The 5683-nt window shown below is 43.3% G+C and overlaps 1 protein-coding gene across 1 annotated transcript in view; it reads left to right on the forward strand.

Annotated features, from left to right (window-relative positions):
- The first annotated feature begins 3508 nt into the window (after window positions 1-3508).
- Window positions 3509-5683, forward strand: part of ZFHX4 (zinc finger homeobox 4) — a 232014-nt gene continuing 229839 nt past the window's right edge. Inside the window, exon 1 of the mRNA XM_043985338.1 lies at window positions 3509-3816. The gene's annotated coding sequence lies outside the window, so the exon portion shown is untranslated. The remainder of the gene's footprint in view (window positions 3817-5683) is intronic.

Here is a 5683-nt window from a genome sequence, read left to right on the forward strand (position 1 = left end):
TCCTCGCTGTCCCCACCTCGCGATCCTTCACCCGGTCAGAAGGAGTTTGTTGGGGGTTTGGATGGGAGGGGGGTGGTTGGGGGTGAGGGTCGTGGGGGAGGTCGTGTGGGAGGGAAGGATCATCCTGTTTCACTTTGAAATGAAAACTATCAAAGCTTTGTGGTGGCAGCGGAGGGCTTGATTTTTTTTTTCTTATCCCAAAGAGGATCGCTAAGTGGAGAGAAGTTTAGGGATGACCCGAGGTGATGGGGTAGGGGGAGGGGAGGGGAGAAGGGTGAAAGAAGCCGGTAGGCAAAGGTTGGTGAAAGCGGTGTCCGTAGAGACTGGAGAGCAGCAGCTGGGGTCTCTCCCTGAGCTCAGTACAAGGAAAGGGGGAGAGGGAGGAGAGGCTAGGAAGCCTTGCAGCCGGGTCGAGCCGCTGGGGATCCCGCCTGCATCAGCAGTATAGCCCGCAGGGTCTGCTCACTGCTCTTGAGCTTCTTCTTTCCCCCCCTACCAGCTCCACGCTCCTCCACTCTTATCGCATCCCACAAACCTGCTGCTGCTTCTTGAAATTAACCTTCTTCGATTTTCCTAGCTACGTGGCGATCTCCGTGTTGCTTCGAAACTGTTAACATCCCGTAGTCTCTTCCCCATACCCCAATCTCCCATCACCCAGATACTATTCTTAGGAAAGGAGAAAGACAGGAGAAAAGAGAGATGATATAAAACGTTAGGATAGACAGTGAACAGTAGCAGAAGAAAAGATTGAAAATGTGAACTCTCCTCTCACAAATCCTGCCCTCTCTTCCCCTTTGTTCTCATGGTTGTAATTCAAGAACCCTAAAAGCTTTATTCTTCCAACAAGAAATGAAGGAAAATTGACAACCAAAAGAATAACTGATATTATGTTTTGGCATTAATGACATTAATGTTATTGATGATATTGGAAGAGAGCAATAGAACTTTAGAACTAAATTGTCTTCCTTTTCCTATTCTAGCAAAAGAAAAAAATGCTACTCTCTTCACCTGAGTTTGAAATAGACATATTGTTCTCAGGTGTTTCCTTCATTATATACATTCTGAAGAAGGAAGTCTCAGAAAATTATTTTTCTATAATTAAACTAGGATATTTCACCTCTCACACACAGTCCTTGTTTTCTGTCTCTCCTAATTTGAACCTGAAAATTCCCGTCTTAATTTTCCCCCAATCTCACAGAATCCTTCATAGATGTACATATGAACGCATATGTGTATGCACATATGTTCATGTGTGTGGAGGTGTATTACTTATTGGAGTGCTTTATTCTCTGGAATGTAAAAATGTAAAGACTAGTGCCATATTAGACCACTTTTTGTTGTATGTTGTAGGTGGTTTTCATTTTAAGCATGACCTATGCTTAGGTCATCTTTTGCATATTGATGATATACTATCATGTTAAGGTAAGGTTGCAAACAAAGTATCTCTTAAGAAGCTGAAAGCCTTACAGTCTGTCGTTTTCTTTAGACAGAAGTTTAGAATGGAATGGTTTCTTAGGATAAGTAGATGATTTTCTTTCAGTAAAGATTTAGAAGTCCTAGTTTCCAATATATTGGTATATTTTGCCCCCTTATTTTTTTCTTAATAAGGTTAAAAATATTCATTATTCCATCCACTCTACAGCACCCTCTAAAAAAAAAAAAGCTGACCTTAACAATCTGCTTTAAGCAATGGAGTTTCCTGACCATGGCCTATTCTTGCCCTTGGGGAAGGTGGGGACAGTGTCCTTTTATTCTCCAGTTATTTCTGTATGTGTTTTTAATTCCTATTGGCATCAGTTGCAGGATTTGTAAAATGCTCCCACAGAATGGAAGGTTTAGGGCCCAGAAAGATGCATGTTTATATCTTCTGTGTTTCCAAGGGCTTGTGATAAACCTTTTTGTTGGTATTTGGTGGATTTGGTGCTTAAGGCCTAAGACAGGGTTTTGACGCATATCCTAGGAATCCTGAACTTCAAAGGCATGTCATCTCCAAAGGAGGTTATGGTTCACCTGCCCAGATTCCTTGACATTGCGAATATCTCTTGTTTTTATCTCTTATTTGAGTTTTGTTTCTTTTATGCTTTCACTAGAATTCCTATTTCTGAGACACTAGATATATGGATCATACTTGTGTCCTACATCATATTAAGAAACTATTTGAATAGCTATGTATTTTACAATTGATTTTATATATCATCAGTAGGATGGCATTTTATAATCATCAGTAGGGGGGTATTTAAAAGTATGTCTATTCCTAGTTTTTAGTTAATTATCTTTTAATGAAAGTGTCACTCATATTCACTTCTGTAGTATTGAGAAAAGATAATTAGATTTTCAAATGAGAATCAGCCGCCTTAAATTTTACACAAGAAAATACTTGGAGTATATTTCATTCTAATGAGATCTGTAGCGGGGTTTTAGAATTCACCATACCGTTCTTCAAGAAAGATAATTCTACAGACTCACAAGTTGAAAGCATATTTATAAAAAAAGGTCCTGTTAAAGGTGTTTTATTGGATTTGTGTAAGTCTGATACAATATCCCAAATATAACTTAGTTGGTTTCATCTTTTTTAGCTGGTTCATTGGGAAGTTTACTCTTAGTTGGGTAATCTCTTCAGTCTATCTTTAAAATCAGGAGTATACAAGTGATACGAGCATGGACAAATAAAATACAAATCTATAATGAAAATATACATTATATGATATGCATGCGTGTAACTGCATGCAAATGTATATCTCATAAATTTACATACATATCTACATATCCGTTCAAACACAGGGGATGTTAAACCTATTGTCTTAGCTTATTCTTAATTCATGGTCCCTAGATCCATGCTTCTCCTTAACTCCATAGTAAACAAGTCTTTAGTTAAATAATAATTTTACTTTATTTGTTTTAAATTCCTGAATAGCTAAAAAGCAACGATTCATTTATTTCCTTTATGGTTTTTACCAAGTCCATCTACTTTCAGTGTGTTACTAATGAAGTTTGCAGACTTGTGCGTGTATGTGTGTGTGTGTGTGTGTGTGTGTGTGTGTGTGTGTGTGTGTGTGTGTGTGTGTGTTTGTACTAGCACCCATGGAGTTCCTTCTCAGCCTCCCTCTTCTTCGGGCTGGTTGCTCTGCCTCTCGATTCAGCCCCCTCCGAGTCCTAGAAGAAGCCACTACAGCAGCCTTAGCTCCTCTAAGTCCCGGGCTGCGCGTCATTTGCAGTCTGGAGAATGTTGATCACCTCACTAATTACACCACTCTCTCTCTTTCTCTCTCTCAACCCCCCCCTTCTCTGCCTCACCCCCCCTCCCTCTCTCTCTCTCTCTCTCTCTCTCTCTCTCTCTCTCTCTCTCTCTCTCTCTCTCTCTCTCTCCCTCTCTCCCTCTCCCTCTCTCCCCCTCTCCCTCTCTCCTCTCTCATTCCCAGAGTGCATATCGGGAATAGACACACAAAGACATGCGCACTCAACTTAATCAGCCATTTTTTTAAACAGGGCTAAAACGATAATAATTAGCAGAATAAAGACATATCGGATTTTCATTTCCTTTCCTCCTTTTCCCAACCCCTTCACAACCAAACAGCGAGACCGCGGTCGGCACATGCTTTAACTACTCCTGGACCCCCAAGGACCGCTCCATGCCCCCCACTTTTTGCTCCAGCATTTTTATTTTCACCCAATAAAGTTCGAGGATTATTTTTTTATTTTTTTATTTTTTTCTAAATGAACCCTCTCGTTTTACTTGGATGTGATCAGCTGTAAGTAAAATAAAAGCAAAACAAAAAAAAGGCGAAGATCGAATAGGAACTGCAGGGGAAATGGAAAGTAAGTTTTTTCTTTAACTTTTATTGAGTAGTTTGTGTTAAATTTAGGTCGAGTATCGATTATCTTTCCAGGCTGATCTTGCACAATCTTTGATATTTCGCTCCCTCTCTCTCTCTCCTCTCTCTCTCTCTCTCTCTCTCTCTCTCTCTCTCTCTCTCTCTCTCTCTCTCTCTCTCTCTCTCTCTCTCTCTCTCCCTCCCTCCCTCCCTCCCTCTCTCACACACATCCCCATATCCCGAGAATCTCTTTCTCCCCCCCCCCCCCGTTCTGTCTCTTTCCCCCTTTTTAGATAGGAGACTTGCTCTGCTATAAGAAGGAGGGAGAATTGAAAGGTTTATCCCCCCTCTTTTAGGGGTGCTTTTTTCCGGGCTTTAACTTTTAAATTAAGTGGTGGATACTATACGTTTTACAGAAATTTTTCTTTCTTTCTTTCTCCTTCCTTCCTTTTTTACTTTGAGCCTTTTGCGTTTTAGAGGAGCTGGAAAGCTGTCAGATCAGAAGCTCTCCGGGGCTGTCAGAAGTCACCGCTCTCCAAAAAACTCCCCTGATACCCTCCTCCCCTTTTGCCCCCCTTTACGGGATGACCCTTCCTTCCAAATCAGCCTCCAAAAGTTTGGAGGTTTGTGGGGTTTGCATAGATTTCTTTCTCACCCCTTCTCATCTTCCACCCCACCCCATTCAGCCTCTTTACTGTCCTCCCACCTAACACCCCCCCCCAGGTCCTCGATGGGTGCTTGTTCCGCGGGGATGGCTGAGACCCCGGGGTATGTGTGCGTTTGAAGCCGGGTGGCCTGGGGGGGGCATTTAGTGTTGAGGGGGGAGGAGAGTAATGAGTGGTGGGAGTATATGCAGGTAAAGGATCGGCATCTGGAGCTTTGAGAGGGAATAGGGAGTGTGTGTTTGTGTCCTCTTTGCTTTGCCGAGGACAGCAGGCAGTAGGAAGAGTCCGTTAGGAGGCGGATTTGCTTTCCGGAGCCTCAGTGAGCTAGAGATGCGGGGATAAAGACTGTAGGGTTGGCTCTCAGGGGTGCCTGAGTGGCCCTAGAGTCTCTGGTGCCTTTTGCTGCTATTTGTGCGATAGACAAGGTGGCAGACTCCTCAGGATTCGGGTCGTGATTTTAACCGGCAGTTGGACATATTATATTACTTTCTTTTTAAAAAGAAGTAGCAGGGGGGAGAGGGATGAGAAGAGAAGGAGGTAACCAGTCCTGAAGGAAACCCAGAAAATGGTTACGTTTATAATGCTGAACTTCACCCCTTCCCTCAATCCAAGAATCAAGTGCACCTCCTTCCTTCCCCGCGAGGGTGATGGAAAGAGCTTTAATTGCCTAGTTTTGTTTCCCCTTTACTCTTGACCGCCTCCCCCACCCTCCATTCCTGATTTCCTCTTTTAATCGGGAAATAATAAAATTGCATAGAGAATCCAAATAAAGTTTCCTATCCGATGCCTAAGTTACACAGGATCCCCCATAATGTCCCCTCCCCCAAACCCCCTCCCCCAACAGCAGACGATGTACTGGTTTGTATTTCCTTTTGTTACCTGAGAGCCGGGCGGGGGTCTCCCATCGGCTGCTCCGGGCATCGGGTCCAGCCAAGAGGGAAGACACCATCAGGCGGGGTTTGGCCGAGTCTCCTCACTTCCTCGAGGTTCCAGTGAGCCTGTAGCTACAGCTCCTTAAGGCACCCTCCTCCTAGGTACCAAAGGCTCAGATCTCAAGTACAGACCCCCCCACACCCCAGCCCCCACCTTGACTTCACCCCTCCCCCATTCAAAAAAAAAAACCAACCACCCAACAATAAAAAACAACCCCCCAAAACCAAACAAAAATCCCAAGACAAGTTCACAGGCTGAAGATGGTGGATTGAC

This window comes from Dromiciops gliroides, chromosome 1 (genome assembly GCF_019393635.1).
Source record: "Dromiciops gliroides isolate mDroGli1 chromosome 1, mDroGli1.pri, whole genome shotgun sequence".
In the NCBI taxonomy this organism is placed as follows: domain Eukaryota; kingdom Metazoa; phylum Chordata; class Mammalia; order Microbiotheria; family Microbiotheriidae; genus Dromiciops; species Dromiciops gliroides.